This window comes from Lactuca sativa, chromosome 1, assembly GCF_002870075.4.
Source record: "Lactuca sativa cultivar Salinas chromosome 1, Lsat_Salinas_v11, whole genome shotgun sequence".
NCBI classification, from domain to species: domain Eukaryota; kingdom Viridiplantae; phylum Streptophyta; class Magnoliopsida; order Asterales; family Asteraceae; genus Lactuca; species Lactuca sativa.
The window spans coordinates 149,640,551-149,665,734 of NC_056623.2; positions in this window are offsets into that span (position 1 = coordinate 149,640,551).

Consider the following 25,184-nt stretch of genomic DNA (forward strand, 5'->3'; position numbering starts at 1 on the left):
TGTGTGTACAAGCTGTAATGTGTGTTCTCTCTCTATCTAGCATGTATGGACTCATGAATGAACTGACTCGTTGTATGATATCGCGTTCTAGTAATAGTTCTAGTATCTTCCTAAACTACCCATATGGTAGCTTACTAGTAAGGTAATTGGTACGTATGAACATGGAAGTATACCCTTGCTACCCAAGGATGTTGAGCTGAATGGAAGAACCTTTATGACTATATATGTACACATGATACATAACTAATATTTAAACGACCCTCGGACGGATACCCGATACCTTACCAGACCACATCCCGATGGGGAAAAGGAAATAAAGCGGCTAGCCTTCCTAAGTCCTTTAAACATTTCTTATATAACTATACATACATAGGCATTCAATTGACAATATAAAAGCATAAAATAAGTTTTGTAAAACCTTTGAACATGATTACTATCTAAGAACAGATCGACTTGATGTCAGTCCATAAAATGGGTTGAGAGTATTTGATTGATAAAACAGTTTAAGTATAAGGAAACATTTGTTTGAAACACAATTGTAAATGAGTTTCAAATTAAACATACAATGTAAAATGAATAGTTTAATAAGGAGTTTAAACATATAAAACGTCTACAAAAAATCAGTTGAAGAAATCCATTTGGTAAAACCGCTAACATATAGTAAATCCATTTGTATGTTAGTTATTAATCACATGTGATTGATATAATAACTAACATGATTCAACTTGTATCCCCCCCATAAAACATTTAGAAACATTTAGAAACATTTAAAGGTTAATTCAAGGGGTATGAAGTCACTTGTAGTGAGTGGTACGGATGAACTGAAGATATAGGATTGTTAGGTGTCAAGTGATGTCTTGAACACACTCTATGATCCTAGTTAACATATAATATCACATATATTTATCAAATTAGTCTTTAAACAACTAATAAGAAAGTCAAGACACCCTAGGACATGCTAAATACCTTTATCAAGTGTTATAAGCCCTAAGGATTGCATCTAAGTTGTTGTAGGACAAGGCTAGTGGGTTTAGGGTTCCAAAGGACCCCATTCTTGAGTTTACTCTCCAAGATCAAAACAACAATGAGTTTACGGTTGTAAACTCATGAGTTTACGGTCGTAAGCTCCTAAGCCTAAGTTTATTTGGTGTTTTGAAGTCTTACATGTCCCTTAGAAGTATTGCTACTTGATGGCTTAGTCCTTGGAAGAGATCAGGGCACTTTTCAACTCCTTCGAGGAGTTCACGGCCCTAGAACCAAATCCCTTAGAGATTATGGCCGTAATCTCTCATGGGCATGGTGTTTCTGGTGTTTTCAAGTCCCTAACATAACTAGGAATGAATCTAGGCTAGTGTCCAAGGCTTATGAAGAGTTAAAGCACACTTTGGCACTCCAGGTTGGGTTTCACGGTCCAAGAACTTCTTGGGCCGTGAAAACCTTACTCTTGGTGTTCTTGGGGTGTTTTCTAGTCCTACATACATTAGTGTACGAGTCTAGGCTAGTTTTATTGCAAAAGAAAGGGACTAGGGCACTCTTTGACCCTTAAAGAAGGGTTTACGGTCCAAGATGTACTTGTGCCGTAAAATCTTTGATCTAGTGGTTTTCTTATGATTTCTTGGTTACTAGACACATATCAAGCCCTATTGTACACTTAGATAGAAATACTCACGATTTGGGACGAAAGGCCGAAGATCCGTGAGAGAGAATTTGGCTTTTCTCTAGTTGGAAATGGAACAAATGAAAAAATATGGCTAAGGACCATATATATAACTCTGGGGCTTTTGGGCAGAAAATATTTTATTCAGGCAATGAAATCTAATATCTTAGAGGTTTCGAATAACAGAGTTGCACAATACCCTAGTGCCTCCTATCTCTTGATATCTCTTTAAGTGTAAATCCTGAAATACACAAACTTATACCAAAAGTATGAAAATTTACTGCAACTCTTCTAACTTCTATTGACTTGATATTATTTGTACAGAATGGAAATTTTAGGTTGTCACACAGTCCCTATTGTAGTGAACAGTCTCACCACAACCATAACATGCCTGTTTTACTTCTACTCTGGGGACTTGGGAGATTGGTTGTGCCGGTGCCGTGCAGAATCGGCTAGTGTGTCCCTTCCTGTGACAATTAATGCACTGCGTCTCCCAACAAGCGTGGGTGTGGTGGTCGTTACACTTACTACACCTTGAGAGGGTTCCAGCATATCGACTAATAGGCGCTAGAATGGCAGGTGTTGTGGTGGCGTCTACAGTAACCACTTGTGGCTCCTGTGTGGGTTTCTGTGTTGTTCGTTCCATTCTCTTTTTCCCCGACTTTCGTTTATAGTCCCCTCCCTTTGCTGGCTCGAGAACGGGGACCACCACGCCATGGCGGACTCTGTGGTCAATGAGTCTCTGGGCCAGGCATTTTGCACTATCGAAGGTGTTTGGGTTAGATAACAGTACATTCCCTTGGATGTGGGCAGATAAACCCCAGATGTACCTCTCTATCTTTTTACTCTCCAGGGTAACCATCCCGGGGCACAGTGTTGCCATGTCGCTAAACCTGTTAGTGTAGACTACTATTTCTGAGACGACCATGGTAAGATTTCACAACTCTTGCTCGAGCTTTTGAATTTTGCCTCTTGCCCAGTATTCCTCCATCATCATCTCTCCCAGGTTCTCCCAGCCCATGGAATTTATCACTGATAAGTTCAGTGATTTAACATGGCCGTTCCACCATGTTAGGGCTCTGTCGGAGAAGGTGCATGCAACAAACTTCACTTTGCTTCCTTCTGGGCACAGACAAATTTTGAAAATTGATTATGTTTTCTCGAACCACTACATCAGAGTAATGACTCCTGCATTTCCATTAAAGGATTTGGGTTTGTAGTTCATGAAGTCCTTGTATGAACACTCCTATGGGTGTCCATGGGTAAATCCGGGGTTAGTTAGGTAGGTACCGCTACCAAATCCATTGGTACCACTTGCACGGATTTGAGTTATAGTAGCCGTTGTTGCGGCTGTTACCGCTGCTTGGAAAGCAACATGATCATTTTGTTGTGGTGGATTCTCTGTTGTGTTATTGACTATGCACCTTACAGGTCTACCGCGAGGCATCTTTTGCTAAAATGGATACAAGATGAAACGGTGATAAGTATATAGCAATGGTTATAAGTCGAATCCTAAATAACTATGTTATCCTAGTTCTTAGTGTATCCGGTTCTGACTTTCATAGGGTTCTGAAAAACAATTCATAATGGAAGACTATATAAAATAAACTTTAGGAATCAGTAGAGACTGCTCTCGAATGAATTTTTGTGAATTGCATATGTCTTACCAGTTGTTACGAAAAATGAAATAATCCTAACACATAGAGTGAGTAGTGTATTCACTAACTCACTAGGTTATTTTTAGTTATTGGTCATTAGTTCGACGCATAAGACATTTTGTTTCTTCGGCCGATCCCTTCTCGAAAACCTCCTAATGAATCTCTTCTTGCTCCTCCTTGACTCCTCTGTTGACTGCTATGATGGAGCAGGTATATCCATCTAGGTTTTTCATGCGGGAATGGGAGTGTTAAAAGAATCTATGAGATTAAGTGAAACATTATGGGGTGATCCTTACCGGTTCCTCATATAATTGCACAATATATACAAGTTGTATATAATTTAAGATTAAATAGACCTTCGAATAAGTGATCCTACTGTAAAACCACAACCAAACAAGGAACAGGAAGTAGTGCATAGATCACCAATTCTAAGTCTATAAAATCTCAATTATATAAAACCTTGGAGTATACACTCTGAAATTATAGACCTACCAAATAAGGGTCATTTAATTTTCACATAAGTTATTTATAGTGCCTAAAATACTCCTATAGATTTTAATGGTATGAACTTGGTAAGTTTTAAACATGTTGCTATCTTATTGTATCATACAATACTCCTATAGTATTTTAACTTTATGTTATATTCTAGAAATCCTTTCTATAAAGAGTTAGGTAAGTTTTAAGTCTGTTGCAACAGCACATCACTCCCAAACACATGTTGGTCATATCTCAAATAAATATAGTTGATCTGGCTATATTGATCCTATATATGATTAGATAGTTGTCCAGGTTTGACCGCAGTTGTCACACCCAAATTTTCAAATAAAATTTCACATTTTAAAAACACCTTTTCATTCATAATGGTTATAAAACATCACTGTATCACATAGTGAAATCATAACATCACATCCCAAGATCATAATATAAAAACTCCTTGTGTGTGAACTGATCGAGCTGGCGCCTTCCCATGATCCTCACTGGTACCTGAAACACATAACACAACACTGTAAGCATAAATGCTTAGTGATTTCCCCAAAATACCACACACAATATATACTAGCCACTCGAGGCTATAACTCTATTTGAATCTCTGGTCAATATGTCTCAATAGGACCCTCCTGTCCCATAACTCTGTGGGCCCTCTGGCCCTAACTCTGTGGACCTTCTGGTCCTAACTCTGAAAGCTCTGGTACATACATGGCATAAATCCCATAGAAATCACATCACACAAAAACATACAAAATACTCTGCCACATATATCTAATTACCACTCTAGGTAAAGTATAGTGAGAAGACTCACCTTGGGTAGCTTGGTAAAATCTCGAACTCTGAAAATCAGATCTAGCCTCCGCCTAATCATATGAATTAAACATTCTAAATCAATACATCCCTTAAGGCTGGCTATTCCCTCTCCTAGTACTCTCAGAAGTGTAAAAGACCATTTACCCATCTCATGGCTCAAAGACCCTAAAGTTGACCAAACCCTAAAAGTCAACAAAAGTCAACTCCCCGGGTTATGCTACGCATACCACACATGTACGTTGGGCGTACCCGGTGTCTTCACAGAAAATGGGGTGCGCGACCCCTTACAGCGTGCGTACTGGGATTACACCCAGCAAAACTCCCAGTTTTAGACTCTAAGCATTTTGGGGTCTTAAACAGTTAAGACGCACGTCCAACTTCTATATCTGACCATTTATAACCCTCTTAATCCATAAAGTCAGTGACTTTAAGCCTTTGCATGGCTGGAAAAGTCACTAACACCCAAAATACTCCACTTCCTAACACTAGAAAGCTCAATACTCAAGCATGACCTCATATCTACGACCAAGATGGAAGCATTGAGGATTTATAACACAAATACCACTGAAATGGGGCAGATCTAGGTCCATGGAGCACATTACACTCACAATGTGTCCACCTTTGGGACTTTTAACCCTAAAATGGTCCAAGTAATCATCTAACCAAATAAGGAGGAAAGTTTTGAACTTTATACCTCAAAATGCATTTCCTTCCTCTGTAGATCTCAGTTCCAAACTTGCACTTTAATCTCGAGCCTCAACAAGCTCCTCTCCTTCTTCTTCACTAACACACCAATGCACTTTTAGCTCCAAAACAATCACTCTCAAGCTAAGGACGATTGGGAGGCTCTCTTAGGGTTTTACTCACAGATATGGAGGATGATAAATGAGCCTTAGCATCCGTTATATAATGCACAAGTCCAATATTAGGGTTTGCGTCTGGACCCATTACGCCCAGCGTAACCCTGGGTACGCCCAGCGTACCTAGGTGGGTTCGCGTCCAAAATAAGTGCATGAGTACACGCAATGTACTCCTCGGTACGCCCAGCGTACTCATTTGCTACAAGAATTCTTATAAAGGACCACTTTTGACAACTTGACAAAATAATAGCTTTACCTGGATTTTGGGATGTTACAATTCTCCCCCACTTGAACCAGACTTTGCCTTCGAAGTCTCATGCCGAAAACAACTCCGGATGCTGCTCCCGCATCTCTGACTCCGGCTCCCGAGTCAGCTCAGACCCCTTCCGATGTTTCCATTGGACCTGAACTACTGGCACCTCCTTGTTCCTCGGAACCTTGACCTTCCAGCGGAAGATCGCGATCGGTCTCTCTACATAATTTAGACTCGCGTCCACCGGGATATTCTCCAATGGTACCACTTCTGACTCGTCGGCTATGCACTTCCTTAGCTGAGACACGTGTAAGGTATCATGAATATGGCTCAACTCCGCAGGTAGCTCCAATCGATATGCTACTCTGCCCACCCTTGCAATAACCCTGAACGGTCCAATGTACCGGGGCCCCAAGTTGCCCATTTTCCTGAATCGGATCACACCTTTCCAAGGAGACACTTTCAGGAGTACAAAATCTCCAACCTAGAACTCGAGCTCGGATTGACGCCTATCTGCGTAACTCGTCTGGCGACTATTGGTTGTCAGCAATCTCTGTCTAACCTACTGAATTTGCTATGTTATCTGAAGCACTATCTCAGTGCTTCCCATCACTCGTTGCCCTACCTCTCCCCAACAAATGGGAGTCCGACACCTCCTCCCATACAATAACTCAAAGGGAGGCATACCAATGCTCGAATGGTGGCTGTTGTTATAAGAAAACTTAGCCAAAGAAAGATACGTGTCCCAACTCCCTCCGAATTCCAACACACATGCTCGAAGCATGTCCTCGAGCATCCGAATCGTCCGCTCATTGTATCTGTCCGTCTGTAGGTGGTAAGTGGTACTGAAATGCATCCTAGTACCCAACTCCTCATGGAAATTCTTCCAGAACCTGGAAGTGAAACGCACATCTCAATCTGACACAATCGAGATCGGCACACCATGTCGCGATACCACCTCTCTCACATACACTTCTACTAGCCTCTCTGCGGAAAAGCTCTCACTGATAGCAAGAAAATGAGTGCTCTCCGTCATCCGATCGATGATCACCCAAATTGCATCGATGCCTCTCGCAGTCCTCGGTAATTTTGTGATAAAATCCATGGAAATTTGTTCCCACTTCCACTGGGGAACCTCAAGTGGCTGCAACTTGCCATGCGGACACTAGTGCTCAGCCTTAACCCTGCGACAGGTCAAGCACCTCTCTACAAACCAAGCCATATCCCTCTTCATACAGGGCCACCAATAATCTCTTTTCAGGTCCAAATACATCTTAGTGGCCCTGGGATGGATCGAAAACCTCGACCTGTGCGCCTCCTCCATCAAAATAGCACGTGCCCCACCCTCAAATGGCACCCAAATCCGACCCTGGAAGGCCATAAGCCCCCGGCTATTGGCAATGAATTCTGATATCTGTCCAATCACCCACTCTCACTTGCGGTCCTCCTGTCTAATGGCCTCCACCTGGGCCTCCCGAATGGTGTGCAACACCGGAGTCATCACTGTCAACCTCTTACAAACATCTCGCAAAAGAGAACTCTCTGCCCTATGACTCAAGGCATCAGCTACCATGTTAGCTTTTCCCGGGTGGTATAGGATCTCACACTCATAATCCTTTACCATGTCCAACCATCTCCTCTGATGCATGTTCAGGTTGGGCTGATCCATCAGATACTTCAAGCTCTTGTGGTCCGTGTATATCGTACACCAAACCCCATACAAATAATGAAGCCAGATCTTGAGGGCGAACACTACAGCCCCCAACTCCAGATCGTGCGTAGGATACCTTATCTCATGAGGCTTCAGCTGCCTCGTTGTGTGTGCTATCACATGCCCTCTCTACATCAACACCACACCCAGTCCCGATATTAACGCGTCATAATATACCACAAAGTCCTCAATTCCCTGTGGAAGGGCCAACACTGGGGCTTCGCACAATCTCTGGCGAAGTGTCTCGAGTGAGGCCTGTTGATCCGGGCCCCAACTAAAAGCCACACCCTTCCGGGCCAGCCTGGTGAGAGGAACCGCAATCCTGGAGAAATCCTGAATGAATCTCCGATAATATCTGGCCAACCCCAGGAAACTCCTGATCTCCAAAGGGGATCTCGGCACCTCCCAACTCATCACCGCCTTAATCTTGGCCGGATCGACCAATATCCCATTTTGGATAACGAGGTGCCCTAGAAACTGGACCTCCCGTAACCGGAAATCACACTTGGAGAGTATTGCGTAAAGCCTCTCCGATCTCAGAACTCTGAGGATCTCCCTCAAATGCTCCTCATGCTGCTCTCTGGACCTCGAATACACCAATATATCAACAATAAACACGATTACCGAACGATCCAACATCGGCCTGCACACCCTGTTCATGAGATCCATGAACGCCGCCAGTGCATTAGTAAGCCCAAAAGGCATCACTACGAACTCGTAATGCCTGTAACGAGTCTTGAATGTTGTCATCTGGATATCCACATCACACACCCTCATCTGATGATATCCAGACCTCAAGTCAATCTTGGAAAACCAGGACGCTCCCTGCAACTGATCAAACAAATCGTTGATCCTCGATAAGGGGTAACGGTTCTTGACCGTCGGCTTGTTCGACTCCCGGTAATCAATGCACATCCGGTGTGAACCATCCTTCTTCTTGACAAAAAAGATCAGCGCTCCTCACGGCGAGCTACTCGGCCGTATAAACCCCTTCCCCAGTAGCTCCTAAAGCTGCAAGGACAACTCCTGCATCTCTAAAGGTGCAAGGAGATAGGGCGCCTTGGCGATAGGCGCTACCCCTGGAACCAAATCGATATGGAACACCACCTGCCTCTCAGGAGGCACACCCGGGAACTCCTCGGGGAAAACATCCAGGAACTCACGCACTATCGAGACCTCATCGATTGACCTTGGTTTCTCTGTACCTGCCCATGTATCTACCACATAAGCCACAAACCCACTACAGTCCTGCTGTAGACTCTTCCTTGCCCTCGCGGCTGAACAAAATGCCAACCCAGATCGGGTACCCTTGCCATAAACCGTAAGAACTCCCCCACTAGGGTCTCGTATGGTCACCAGCTGTCGCTTGCAGTCGTAACCGCTCCAAATCTACTCAACCAGTCCATGCCCACGATGACACATACATCTCCCATAGCAATCGGGACCAAATCAATCGGAAACTCAACGCCGAATATCTCGAGTACACTTCCTAAAATCACATCAATGGCATACACTTCTCTCTCATCAGCTATGGAAACTCGCAAAGTTCGACTCAATGCCTCACGACGAATATTGATGTGCTGACTAAAGGCTAATGACACAAAAGACTGACTTGCACCCGGGTCAAATAACACCACAGGCACAGAACACACAAGAAATGTACCTACGCATATCACAATATAAGCATAACACCACAAACTCAAAATAAACATATGAAAGAATACATACCAGCCACAACATCGGGTGCTGTGCGGAACTCCTCCGCTGTCAACTGGAAGGCTCTCCCACCAGCCTTCGGTGCATCGACCTTCACCGGCCGAGTTTTTGTAGCTCGAACAACAGTAGGGACAGACCGCTGAGAAGCTCCCTCAGCCGACCCTCGCAACTGCGGACACTCGGCCTTTCGATGTCCAGTCTGGTTGCAGTGAAAACAAACTGCAAACCCCTTGGGGAAATCCTTGGCCATATGCCCCTCATTGCCACACTTGTATCAAGACCCTGCTCTGCACACCCCTCATGACTCTTGCTGCACTTGCCACAAGTGCAGCCCTTCTGGTTCCCTAATCTTGAATCGGCGGGCTTAGCCTACTTGGCAGCCGGCTGGGACTGCGCCGGTTGCCGATCCCTCCCCTGAGACTCCGCCTCCTCCCTGGCCTGAGTCTCTAGCTCAATCTCCCTCTTCCGGGCATTTTCCTGAAGCTCGGCAAATGTCCGGTACGTCGAGTTCGCCAGGAACTCGTGGATGTCTCTCCTCAAAATGCTCAAATACCGGCTCATACGTGCCTGCTCAGAAGACATGTGATCAGGGCAGAACATCGCCCTCTCATGAAACATCCTGTTGATCATAGTAACAGACTATGTACCCCGCTTGAGGGTCAAGAACTCTTGGGCCAAACTCTTCCTTTCCACCGGGGGAACGTACTCATCACGAAACATAGTAGTGAACCTCTCCCAGGACACCGCAGCAAGCTTTGCAGAAGAATACTACGCTGTCACAAACTTCCACCAATCCTTTGCCTCCAAGCGAAGCTTGTTCAACGCGAACTGAACCCTCAGATGCTTCGGACATGAACATGTGTAGAAGCACCCCTCAATGGCAAAGATCCAGCTCATCGCAGCTATCGGATCCTGAGTCCCATCAAACTCTGGTGGCTTTGTGTTGTTGAACTCCCAGTACAACAATGCGTCACCCCCCTGCGGCCTGGCAGCAGCAACGGCCGCAGTGGTTGCAGCAACAACAACATTAGTAAGAGAAGCATAACGCTCATCAAAAGTCTTGATCAGGGTGGTCTTGATAGACCTGAACATCTCTGGAATCTCAACGTGGATGGCAGCAGGCACCTCATCAAGAATCATCTGGCGGAGCTCCTCATCGCTCAAACCCCCCTCACTAGTCCTTGGCCTGTGGCATGTTCCCACCATGATGTCTCTCTGAAATACAACACAAAATATCAGAGACTTGCTCGAGTGTACACACACTCGATATCCCACTCCTACTTGATCCCTGGTACCCTAAGGATTCTTACTTGGGTTGTGCACTGATCTGGTGCCTTAGGTAGTATGGGCCTAATACTACTGCCCACACATCATCAATATTCACCCCACGTCCTCCTCCTAGGATCCCAAATCCCAAGTAGTCTACTCTATCTCTCTTTATTTATATACATAGTTTACTCTCAAGCAGATCTCTTATAAGCTCATCGCTGCTATTTATTCGCTCTCAAGAATCTCCTAGAAACAAAATCCCCAGGCTAAGGTATCACATAATCAGGCCACTCTAGTCCTAATAAGAATACCTAGCCTACTCTAGCATGCATATCATATCATAACATATCTCATAACTCATAACATAAGGGTATTTTGGGATATCACTGTTCGGGCGCTGGCTGATCGTACACATTGCTCTGCTTTGCTCTTTCAAAAACTTTTTACTCTTGAGAAAGATTTTGTAACTTTTATTTTGAAAACTCCCACAAATTCTCAGTTTGAGTTCTGATACGCCCGAAGGTGCACCCGAATCCCTCAAACCAAGGCTCTGATATCAACTTGTCACACCCAAAATTTCAAATAAATTTTCACATTTTAAAAACACTTTTTCATTCATAATTGTTATAAAACATCAGTATACCACATTGTCAAATCATAACATCACATCCCAAGATCACAATATAAAAACTGCTCGTGTGTGTACTGATCAAGCTGGCGCCTTCCCATGATCCTCACTGGTACTTGAAACACATAACACAACACTGTAAGCATAAATGCTTAGTGACTTCCCCAAAATACCACACACAATAAATACTAGCCACTCGAGGCTATAACTCTGTTTGGCTCTCTGGTCAATGTGTCTCAGTGCGAGCCTCCAGTCCCATAGCTCTGTAGGCCCTCTGGCCCTAACTCTGTGGACCTTCCGGTCCTAACTCTGAAAGCTCTGGTACATACATGGCATAAATCACATAGAAATCACATCACAAAAAAACATACAAAATACTCTGTCACATAACTCTAATTACCACTTTAGGTAAAGTATAGTGAGAAGACTCACCTCGGGTAACTTGGTAAAATCTCGTACTCTGAAAATCCGATCTAGCCTCTACCTAATCATATGAATTAAACACTCTAAATCAATACATCCCTTAAGGCTAGGCTATTCCCTCTCTTGGTACTCTCAGAAGGGTAAAAGACCATTTTACCCATCTCATGGCTCAAAGACCCTAAAGTTGACCAAACCCTAAAAGTCAACAAAATCAACTCCCCGGGTTACGCTGCGCGTAACACACATATACAGTGGGCGTACCCGGTGTCTTCATAGAAAACGGGGTGTGCGACCCCTTACGCCGCGTGTACTGGGATTACGCCTAGCGTAACTCCCAGTTACAGACACTAAGCATTTTGGGGTCTTAAACAGTTAAGACCAACGTCCAACTTCTAGATCTGACCATTTATAATCCTCTTAATCCATAAAGTCGGCGACTTTAAGGCTTTGCATGGCTAGACAAGTCACTAACACCCATAATACTCCACTTGCTAACACTAGAAAGCTCAATACACAAGCATGACCTCATATCTACGACCAAGATGGAAACTTTATGGATTTATAACACAAATACCACCGAAACGAGGCAGATCTAGGTCCATGGAGCACATTACACTCATAAAGTGTCCACCTTTGGGACTTTTAACCCTAAAATGGTCCAAGCAAACATCTAACCAAATAAGGAGGAAAGTTTTGAACTTTATACCTCCAAATGCAGCTCCTTCCTCTGTTGATCTCAGATCCAAACTTACACTTCAAGCTCTAGCCTCCACAAGCTCCTCTCCTTCTTCTTCACTAACACACCAAGGCACTTTTAGCTCCAAAACACTCACTCTCAAGGTAAGGACGATTGAGAGGCTCTCTCAGGGTTTTACTCACTGATATGGAGGCTGATAAATGAGCCTTAGCATCCATTATATAATCCACAAGCCTAATATTAGGGTTTGCGTCTGGACCATTACGCCCAGCGTAACCCTGGGTACGCCCAACGTACCCAGGCGAGTCCGCATCCAAAATAAGCGCATGAGTACGCGCAGCGTACTCCCCAGTACACCCAGCATAATCATTTGCTACAAGAATTCTTATAAAGTACCACTTTTTACAATTTGACAATATAATAGCTTTACCTGGATTTTGGGATGTTACAGCAGTGTCCAACCTTTAAATACTTCTGTTTCGTTCTTGTGATACTTGTTTCAGTGTGTATGTATGTATGTATATATATATATATATATATATATATATGTAGGTAGATATACCTTTTATAATAATATGGTCATATTTTAAAAATATACTTTTAGTCAGAGCACTTCTGCCCCATTGTATTTATAGTTGTATATATTTTATAGGTTTATATACTTAGTTCACTATAAATAATGGTCTGATACCAATCTGTCAAACCCCAAACCGGAACGGCGGAAATGTTCAGGGGTGGAGGACGTCATGCTCAGTATCTCAATAAATGTATAATAGTAAAACAAGAAATCACAACCATTGTATAAATATTAAAGTGTTTACATTGTATTTGATTCACAAAAGATTTACTCAAAAAGAATATAACAAAACAAAGACATGAAGCTTCTACACTCCATCTTCCGAATCCCGGTACGTGTACCTGTCTACTACTTTCCTGAGAATACAAGTGATTTTGAAAGAGAGTACCCACATTTAAGTTGGTGAGTTCATAAGTATTTTGTTTTAGAAATCATGCATTTTGTTCCTTGAAAACCTTAGTTTGTTCCTCCAGAAAATCCAATATTTCCTGAAGTATTCTATTGTAAGAAAATGTGACCCAAAACAGTTCCCTTCTACAATCACTTAGTAGATACAAGTTATATACAATATAGATCGAACAAACAGTTGATTGTGTGGTTCTGCCCTAAGCCCACAACCAAACAAGGAACAGGAAATGAGGCGGAGTCCACACATTCCACTGTTAGTCGGATCTACATTGTATGTAACCCTGGCGCATATACTAAGTAATCACAGAGTTTAACATTGATGGTCCTTTTTAAGTATAATCTACATTGTACTTAGAAAGTAATGTAAAACTTATGCATTTGTATGAAATCTATTGTATATGTATGTACCTAGTTAATGTTCCATCCGAAAAGTATGTTTTAGTACTAGAAAGATAGTGTGTTGTACTTGTATGTTATGAACTGACCCATAGTTGTTTCCCCTTATGATTTCTTAATATATACATATTTTATATATGACTAAGATCGAATAGATAGTAGACTGGGTGAATCCGCTCATAGCCCACAACCAAACAAGGAACATGAAATGAAGCAGAGAGCATAGAGTCTAATATCTATCGGATCTTATTGATATATAATCCTGATGTATGAACCAACGAATCATAAAGGAAGCATTATAGGCCCCCCTTCAAACTGTTTGTTCTTGTTACTAGAAAAGTTATGTAATGTAGTTCTATTGTTTAGTAAAACCACTAGAAGTTAAGAAATCCAGTAATCTAAATGCCTTAGTTGATACAATTGTGACTTCATATTTTTTGGATTAGTGTCTAAGTCCATAACTATTTTGGTATGTACTTGACCTGATGGTGCATGGTCCTTTTGGGTTGCCTTCACCAAAGCAACTTGATAGGATGACTTATGGAGAGAGATGAGTAATTATGATTTATTAATATATTATAAGAATAATATATTAATGGAGAAATCATATTGTTTAATTAATATTAGTCAATAATTAAGAAGAATTGATTTTGTGGCTAATAGACATTAATTAAATATAGGGGACTAGAACTGTCAATTGTGTGATAGTTGAATATTGGGCTAATGGACTCCATAGAGGATGGAGTGGACGAATTCTATGGGGAAAGCCATTAGAAATCGTCCAAGGCATCTAAGGAGGGAGTCTATGGGTTGCTTAGGGCCTAAGCAATCAAATTAGGTTTTCCTTGTTAGATAACCCTAATAGCCTCACTATTTAAGGACCCCAAGGGCACCAAAAACGTGGCCAACTGACTCCTTAGGGTTTCTAAACGTTTTTGGGTGCCTCCTCTCTTATCATTCTTCGTCCTCTTGCTCTTGGTGTTTGTGAGCCATTAGAGGAGTGACACTTGTGACTCTCAGATTTCTAAAGCCATTAGAAAGGAGGATTTGAGATTGTTATTGCTACATAACAATCAAGGTAAGATCTAAACCCCAATCTTATGTTAATATGATTAATTTTATGCTAGAACTAGGGTTTATAGCTTTGGATATTCTATTGCATGTTCATTAGACAAACTAGATCCAAAAGCTATTAGGGTTTGCATGTACACCATAGGAATGATGTTTTGCTCATAACCCAACAGTGGTATCAGAGCCATGGTTGTTTGTTTGATGTATTTGATGCTATTGTGACTTATCTTTGCTTAAAGATCGAAATTTTGGGTTTCTGGGGGCTGAACTCGCCGAGTCCACGCCTGACTCGACAGTTATCTGGTCAGAAAGAGGGAAAATCAGGATTTTGTGGTCTTTTGGCTATGAGATAGTTACCAAACGTTTTTTATTGATATAAATCAGATTTTTATGATATTGGGTGATTATCTTTGCCAAAATTAAAGATAACTTCATATCAGTTAGATAATTATTTCCTTATATGATTAGATTTAATTGTTTGGATTATTTGGTGAATTATCTTGCAGGAATTTGGACTAGATCAAATTAGATAACCACCAATTAATTGTTAGTTGCCTTATTTGAATTGTGTGATCTATAATATTCTTGATAAAGTTCGAAAATGTTTCGAATTAATCCCTTTAGGTTTTATAGTTTAAATTTGAACTTAAAATTTTTGTTTTTGAAATTTAAATAAGTTAAACCCTAATGTTTTGAAATGTTTCAAAACTTGCCCTCAAGTTTTGGAATTTAAAAGTTGATTAAAAGTTTAATTTAGAAATGTTAAATTCTAAAACCCTAGTATTGTTTTGAAAAGTTCAAATCACACCCTTATTGTTTTATTAATTAATTAAGGTGTATAATTAAAAGAGATTTAATAAATCCATAAAGTTTTGGTTTACATTTAACTAAATTAAAAGTATAATTCATAAAATTAGAACACCTAGTATTTTAAAAGTGTAAAATACACCCTATACTATATATAACATTAAAAGTCTAGTATTATATATGTATGAGTAAACAGTCAGTCTAACCGTTAGTAGGCCTCATTCATGAAGCTAGTCTACAAGGGGTGTTTAAGGAAATTGCCTATAAAATGGCGATTGAATGGGTATCCACTCTTACCCACCGCACTCTTAACTAGTGGAGGGTCGTTAGCCGAATGAGTAGGATAGGACAGAAACCTTCCATTATAAGTATAATGAAGTACAAAAGTAACTAAATGCTTTTACAAAATTCCCAATCTTAGTTACTTTAGGCAAAAGTGAATTGATTCAATTCCATGAAATTACACCTTGTGCCTTTGCAAAAACGTTAGTGGAGCATGTGTGGTTAACCAGCAGACTAAATGGTTCTGAGCAAAGGTAGCAAAGGGTGACTCATTGTTTGTCATAGTTCGGTGGAGCGTGTATGGTTAACCGGCACATTGAATAGGTGATTGTAACATTGAGGGCACCATGTAAGTTTGCATGGTCATTCACACCCTGTTTTGTGATCCTCGACATCCCAGTCACAAATCGAGGGGCATATCGAGATTTAAACATGCCATTGAAAAGTTCAATGAATCTCAAAAGATCTAGGAATTTTCACTAGATTTAAAACTTATATTTCTTTTTCGTTTTTCATGGTGGAAATTGGTAAATCGTCATTTACCGACCTTCAAATATTCTACAACTAGATTACGACATCCCTCTTCTAGGTTGTAGAGTATTGTGTGGATCCTAGCCTCGATGTTTCATTAGTGGTGTCACATCAAGGATTCTAATCAACATAACTTGAATTTTCTCCCGTTTTGTAGATGTCAAAGTATGACAACTATGGTCTTCCCAAATTACGTGGTACAAGGTTTCCACATGAAGATGATATTTCACGATATGATCGAGGAACAAGAAATCATGCTTCAATTCCTCCACCTCCTCCAATTATTCTCCCTAAACCACAAGTTCGATGGCTTGAAAAGTTCAAGCTCACTCAATCCCTTTTGGCAAGTAAACATGGGAAACCTGTGTGCGTACACGTCTTAGAGATGAAGACACACACTGAAAGCTTAAGGATGTTGGGTGTCGAGATTTTTGGAAAGTTGGCTGTTGAGTGGGTTCTTCAGTCCCTTCCTGAATCATATAGTGAGTTCGTTAGAGAGTACTATATGATGGATCATGACGTGACCCTCATTGATTTGACCTATTTGCTTATAGCTGCTGAATCAGCAATGATTTGGCGAGCTGGTCGAGCAAATTTGTCTGGTGAATCAAACTCCCAAACTTCAATGGACATTGAAAATGGTGACATTGGAGATCCAGAAAAGGTAGATTCTAAGATATTTCCTTGTGACATTCCAAAAGAGTCCATTTGCTTCTATTGCCAAGAGAAGGGGCATTCGAGACGAAGCTGCCCTATTTACCTGAGAGATCTAAGAGATGGGAGAGTCAAGACGTATGGCTCTACTTTAGGTAAAATCCATTAACTAACTATTTTAAGTTCCCATTCTAGATTCTTAATACATGTTGTGATAAGATTACATTGTGATGTTTTGTAGGATCACAGAAAAGAGTGGAAGCTTAAGGGATGAAGTGAGCTGAATCTAATTGTGAAGAAATGGATTTCGATCGCATTGCTTAAAATTAGATTTTTGAGCTACTACTTGGAGTTAGAATAGAATGCTAAAAAAATATGTATTAACATAGTTTTTCAATTGAATTGCATTGTAAGGGCAAATTTTTCCGCAATAAAATAAATTTTGATTTTATATTATTTATTTATCCTTGCAATGATGTGTATGAAAAAATTGATGTTTGAATGTTTCTATTATTAGCAATAATGGATTTGATTCTTAATTATGTTATTTGTTGAAATATCGAGAATTTACCAAATAAGGAGAGTTTCTCATCGCCCAAGTTTCAAGTGGATAGAAACTACAAATCATACAACAAGTATTGTATGATGAATGAAAACTTTCACATTTGGGAATTTTAGACTAATTCTTTGACAAAGTGTCAATTGAAGGACTAGGAGATCGAGTACACTAGGTCGTACGTTGACTAAGTCTACCACAAGAGTGACAAAGATATTCATCATGATTTACTAAAGTTTAGTGAATATGGTTATACTTATAAGATTGAGTATGATTCTGAGTTGATTGAATGAGTTTCAATCAATAGCAAAACGAATAAGAAGAATCAAGTAGGTAGAAAGATAAAAGTTTCTTTATTCTAAGAAGAAGGGAGTGTACCTTTTATTATGTTTTATGATCGGTCTTAATGATTAAGAACCATATCTCAATTGATCCTCTAAGTGAGTCTTAGTGCAATTGTATGTCTGAGAAGAGGAATCAAACAAACATTAAAAGACCAAAACAGATTACTTCAAAATAAATTAACAAATATCAAAACTTATTTTACCCTTTGTTTTGTACCTTTTCCACTATCTATGTCTTCATCCTCCTCCAGTTCTTCCTAATTCACATCTTCTAGCCATGAACTTGAGCCTACCAAGTATGTTGATTCGGGATGCATATCTCATTTCTTATGTGGTCCCTCTTTATAAGCTTTAGAAAATTTTGAAGTCAAATGGATATTTGAATAAACAAAAGCAAGTTCGTCGGTACTTGTATGGTTAATTCGATTTCTCTACACTAGGAAGATAGGAATACGTGCTTCAATTTCTTTCGAACGAAGAACTTCTTATGGGTTGTGACAGTATTATTTTTGCCACTACAGCTAAATCCAGTGTTTCCGCACCATAAGTAGACCATGAATTAGTAGCTTCCGTTGTAACTGCATCCATTTGAGCAAAAGGTAATGCATAAAGACCCTTCTTCATGTGAAAAGTTGCAAATTGTTCTCGTAAAAATCGTTGTTCATATTTATTTTCTGCAATGTGAATAAAAGCTTGCATTACACCTTGTACAACTTCTTTATCAGGGTTAGGTGCTTTTCTTCGTATTCCACCCGGTGCTAGCTTTTCAAGATAATGTGCATCGTAAAATGGGGGACTTAAAGCAAATCCCAAACAATACAATGGGATTATCATTTTCTCCCACATTTTCAATACAATTTCCTCTACTTGAGGTAAATACGACTCATACATACTTCCTGTCATCACTTCTTTGATTTCTTCCAACATACTATCCAACTTTTCATATATTTCACCCTTTTTTGGGCTTTCACCATCACAAATTTTGAACATCATAAAAATAGGCTTTGTGATGAGTAGAATATTTTCAACTTCATTCCAATAGTCATCATCAATGATATTGTCAACAACAAGCTGTCCAAGTTGTCTAGTGTGTTCATCACTTTATTTCACTTGATATTTCCATGAATTAAGAGAAATAGTTGTAGATAAGGCCTCTCTACAAATCAATTTCATCTTCAACAAAACATAGTGAGTGGCAAGTCGAGCTTTTGCAACTTTTAAAAGCCCTAACATAGAATTGTCCCTAAAAATAGATAAAGCTTGTCCATGGTTTACAAAATATTTTACAATCGTTTTCCCCTTTCTATCAGTGTCCTCTAACCAAATATACTCACATGAAAAGTCTTTAAAAATAAAGTTTAATGTGTGAGCACAACTTGGTGACCAAAGTATATGCTTGTATACCTTTTCAAGTTCCTTTCCCGCTGATTTATAGTTAGTTGTGTTGTTCGTCACGACTTGGAGAACATTACTTAGCCCAACATATTCAGTTGCTTGCATTAAAATTTCTGCAATCCTTGCCTCCATTTTCTCCACCCTAGAAAAGTTTTCGGCATGCATAGACATAGCACCACAACTATTTACGGAAAGAACATTGATCACTGGGTTGTGTTTGATATTTGACCAGCCATCGGATACTATAGAAAGACCTTGTGAATACCATGTATCTTTAAATGGTGTTAGGCTCTTGTTAACATCTCTTACACATTCATCTAATAGAACGGTCCTTGCTTTCTCACTATACGATACTTTGTAGCCTTCAGGTGCTTTTCTTATCACATTTATCATGTCACAAAATTGTGGATTACGCAAGACGTTAAACGGAATCCCGTTTGCACATAAAGCCTTCGCAATTTTTAAATCAACCATGCTTCTCTCCACTATGGAAAATGATTGCTCTAGCGATTTCTTAGTGTATAAGTTATGTTTTTAGTGAAAGTAAAATATTTTAAGGATTTAGAGACTCCAACTTTTTCTACATCATTCACCTTCTTCGACAACCGTTGATAAAGTTCTTGATCATTCAAAATAGCCATACACCTTTTAATTTCAGGCTTTTTTCCTAGTTCAGCTCCAAAAAAATTAGTGTGTATTCGAGTGTATAAGCTTGATAACTTTCCATTAAAATGATTACACACCCACGGTTTAGAGCCCCCTGCTTTTTTACTGTTTCTAGGCTTTAAGAACCTAACTTCAACATTAAAAGGCTTATAATTGGAAGAATCATGTACCGATTGTTGTGATTGTGAACCCCCCCCCCCCCCAACTGCTTACTTTGGCCTCTTCAACATTCTGGTCGTCCTCGTTCCTTTCTTCGTCGTCTGTGAGACCAATAAAATCATCTTGATTCGAGTCTACATCTTCCTCACTGGTACCTGCTCTATTCTTCTTTCCAAAAACCATCTTTGGATTTCAAAATTTGAATGTAGAATTTTTTTGGTGTAAACTCGTTTCTATATTATGGAATAAGTAGAACACTCAATTGTGTTTGTGGCATGATCGAGCATCTTAATTTATCAGTGATTTTCCCTCCAATCGATAGACCTTACAAATTCAATTGTGACTTTTGAAATACCGATCGCAGTACCCTATTAATACTGCAATGTGGGGTCAATTAAACATAAACGCGAACCAAATCGCAAGTGGAACATTGTACACATGAAAGGGGAAACGCCAATTCATATGAAGAAATCATGTACCAAGGCGTATCGGGAATGTTAGTGTACCTCGAATTCATACAGATGACCCGGTTAAAAAAGTCGTGGACCTATTAACGATTTATGTGACTATGCCCCTTACCACCGTCTTGGAAACCAAACTCTAAAAAAAACCTCCTAATGAATAGAATTTCACTAACCCTTTATCTGACGAACCCATAACTTACTACTATAATTCCAAGGCCCCATAACTTGCATGGCCTCCATGTAGGTAGAAACATTCCGAAACACAATCATGAGGTCCTCCTATTGCAATCTGGACTGCGAAAAATCCATTTTTATCTTTAACCATTCAACTGATACCTTTGGCTGACAGATTCCTTAACCATAACCTGCTAATGAAAACATCTGATATATAAATACCATGACGACACCCAATTCAAGTCTCATCTATATAAACGCTGTAGAGAAGCACGTATAATGTCATCATATTCTACAAGTTCCGAGCGATAAGACCAAACTTCTAGTGAGAACCACAGGGCCGGGGACTCTCAAAACTATAATCGCCGAATCAACTCTATCGATATGCTTCCTATGACCGGAAACCCCTCAGATCTAAACTTCATAATCTGTATTTCCAACACTGATATTCTTCTATTCGTTGAAACCACCCCTTGTCTTTGACCAAGAACGCCACCAAACATGCAAAATGAAGTACTCAGAAGACATCTATCACTAATTTCAACCAATTCCGAATCCATAAGATGTACCAATACCTTATATAAACCCTTGACTACCTAACATGTCATTACCAACCACTGCTCCTACGAGCAAAGATGATCAATCGAAAAGTTTTCACATTGCATCCACCCTTATCAACTTAGGTGTACCCCCACCTGGTAAATCACTGAAGACATTCACAATGAACTTTATGGCTCAAGAATCCGTAACTGATACCCAAACTTGGACACCAAACCCCTAATAACAACTCACGAACAAACATGGCTTATAATGAAAACAATCCGCAAGAGACTTTTAGATGCATGACTGATACTACCAACAATCCTTTAACCGCTCTATTTATCCAAACACATTAGATAGTGAGTGTCCTGACTTCCAACAATGCTCCAACACTGAAAGTACGACATGCAAAAGAAATAAACAATCATGATCATCAGGCCCACATCTTATGTCTGGAATGCTCCGGGTATACTAGAAAGACTCTAGTCAGATCCATCACTATACCAACCCTGCCAGTTCAACACGAAAGTGATAAATCATCAATCTCATACCACCTCCATTGTTCAATAGAAGGTAAATATCTGATGGTGGAATTTGGTCAAGCAAGGTTGAAACCTTCTCAAATTAAAAAGGTTGTTGATAAAAGGAAAACCTCAAATGTAGTCGATTTTACGTCAATGAAACGTGCCAATGTCTTATATGAGCATCGAAAACAACATAGAGGAATGGAGTTATATGGACTTATTAAACTTTTTCAAGATAAAATATTAATTGACATTGACCAATATTTTTTCTTGGTTTTTTTTGATGATGGGTATCCTAGAAATATCTTTTGGGCTGATGGTAGATCAAGAGGTGCCTATACAAAATTTTGAGATGATGTTGTGTTTGATATCACCTATATGGCTAACAAATTCAAGATGCCTTTTTCTCCCTTTACTGGGGTGAATCATCATGGGCAGTCTATACTTTTTGGTGGACTATTGCTAGAAAACGAAAAGGAAGAGACATTTAAATGGTTATTTGAACATTTTCTCAAATGTATCTTTGGCAACTATTTATCTGGAGGCAATTATTACCGATCAAGACAAAGCTAAGGGTAATGAAATAAAAAACATTTTTCCAAAGACTCGACATCGCTTTTGTTCATGGCATATCATGAAGCATAAAATTGAGCACCTTCGAACATATTTTTCCCATTAAAGTGATTTTCAAGAAACGTACAGACAATAGGTAAATAGTGACACCATTTAACAATTTGAAGAAACATTGGAAGATATGCATAGTAATCATAAATTGGAAAGTAATTGTTGGATTAGTGACATGTATAACAAATGTATACATTGGGTTAAAACCCTTCTTGAAGGATATTTTGTTTGCCCGTATGACCACAATCGGACAAAGTGAGAGTAACAATTCATTTTTTGATGAATTTGTTAACTCAGGGACCATGTTGAATGAATTTGTTGTACAATACGACAAAGCAATTCAATCTCGAAGGGCTTCCGAACAAGATGAGGACTTAATGACTATGAACTGGAGGCCGTTTCTTTCTTCGGTGCATCTAATTTAAGCAAAAGTAGGTCAATGTTATACTAGAAAGATGTTTGATAATTTCAATAAAGAATGGACCGAAGTTATTACCAATTTGACTCACGATACTCTAAGAAAAACTATACAAGAAATCACGTATAAAGTTGGGCAATTGGACGTTAATAAAAATATATTGGTGTATTGTTACCTTTCGTTCTTTGAATCAATTCAACGTCACATGTTTGTGCTCTATGTATGAGACAAATAGGATATTATACAAGCATAGCTTATATGTGATGAAGAAGAAGGATGTTCAAGAACTGTCGAGTCACTATATTTTATTGTGATGGACCTAGGAATGGCAACAGGGCTAGTTCGAGGTGGGGCAATGTTTCCCAAGCCCGCCAAATATCATTCGAGTATCTTATCGGGGCACTGCATTAGGTTTCGGGTTTTCCTGTCGGGTTTAGGGTATCTTATTATGTTTACAACAATTCATAATGAAATATTTATTCCAGTTTAGGTGTCCCAATGTCTTATAAAAAATATAATAAAAAATATGATGCATCACTTTAATAAAAGCAACTAGATGTTGTTATATTAAAATTTATTTGATTTAAGTGTAGTGTAATATTTCAAAACATAAAATAAGATCATTACACCAAATTGTTAATAATTAAAAGGATTGTCGATGGTAAGTATCGTATCTTTGAATGTATGAAATTAATAAATATTCGAACATATATATATATATATATATATATATATATATATATATATATATATATATATATATGTATGTATATATATGTATATATCTGGGCGTGGTGGGTCGGGGCGAGGATAACCCATTCCCTACCCCGAACCCGTTAAAAAACCCGATAACAGCCTGTTACTCGACCCGAAATGCTTTTTTTCGAGTTTCTCATCGGGTTAAGGTTTTTTTTGCCATCCCTACCCTTGATGCTAGGTACAAGCTGGGTAGTGTTAGTATCAAACTCAAAGAAATAAATAATGAAAATGGAATTAGTACCTACACATTGTTTTGTGTCCATTCAAATTTTACTAAACTATTTAAACAAACAAAGGACTCCCCTTCGGAGATACAAAAACTCAATATGACATTCTTATGTCTTTTACATGATAACGCAAAATCGAAGTAAATTTTTCTTCGAAGAATGCATCTCAAGGTTCTTGTAAGGGAGTTTCACAAATAGATATGTGACGCCTCAAGTTATGTGTCTGTGATCCTCTTGGTCCAACTACTACAAAAGGAAGTCCTAAAATTGCTAGTAGAATCAAGTAATCTTTAGATGCCCCCATAAAACATACATGCTCATACTCAAGGATTGGGTCATTACACTACTAGTTGTTCAAAAGGTTTTTCATGTATGAGACAGTTGAATCGTTGAAAGAGAAATAATGATGAAATGTGTTGTTTCAATCAGCAAAAAAAACTAGACGATTGTTAACATTTTTTTTGTTAGCTGCACATTTTCATGTGTTGGACAGAATTGATGTGTGAACAATCTATAAGTGATTGATACTTCATAACAATTTCTAAATTTATTGAATGAAATTTTGTTGATTATTTAATGATTTGTGTTTATAAATGAAATTTGGCTACCCCTATGTGTTTAAAGCGAAAGTATTAGGCCATCTTGGGTTAAAAATAAATGTTTTCACTAATTTTGACATGTCACAATCAAAACCATTTTTCATAAACCGATTTATTCAAATTGGTTCAACTCATAGGAGAAAATTATAATGGTCTTGAGAAGCTTGATTTCTAGTTGGAGGATGATTCAAACCCATCTAAAAAATATTCAGATTGATAAAAGAGGAAACATATAACTATTTAGTTTACGTTTAAATGTAAAAAAATAGCAATGTACTTTTGTTGATTTGTTTATTGTAGCATTCTACTTCATTTCTTCCTATTACAACATTGTACATTGAGGAATCTACCTAATTATAGCAAATATCATCAAATTTCAACGTAAATTCTACTGCTATAATTGGTCAGCTTTTCAATGTATAGATGCCATCCGTATTACAAAACAACTTTCATTTCTTCCTATTACAACATTTTTCAATCTCACTTCTATGCTATGAAAAATCTACCCAATTAAGAAGAATAAATGTAAAATGATAGACTTGGTTATGTTTTTCCAAGAACAATGCCTTGATAAAATTAATGTTGAAAGTACAATGTGATAATAGAAAGAAATGAAAGTTTATTGTTAACCTAATTCATACAATGTTGTGTGTGTTCTTATTGATTATTGTAAGACAACTGTGTTGGTTGTTGATAGTTTTCCTGAATAAAAAACAGAAAAAATTATCCAACCCATAAATGGAGAAAAGCGGGAAGAATTTCTATTGAACGAACACTGCATAGGAGAAACAGTAAATTGTCCTCTTTTCAACCTCTTCATTTTCATTTTGTTTGA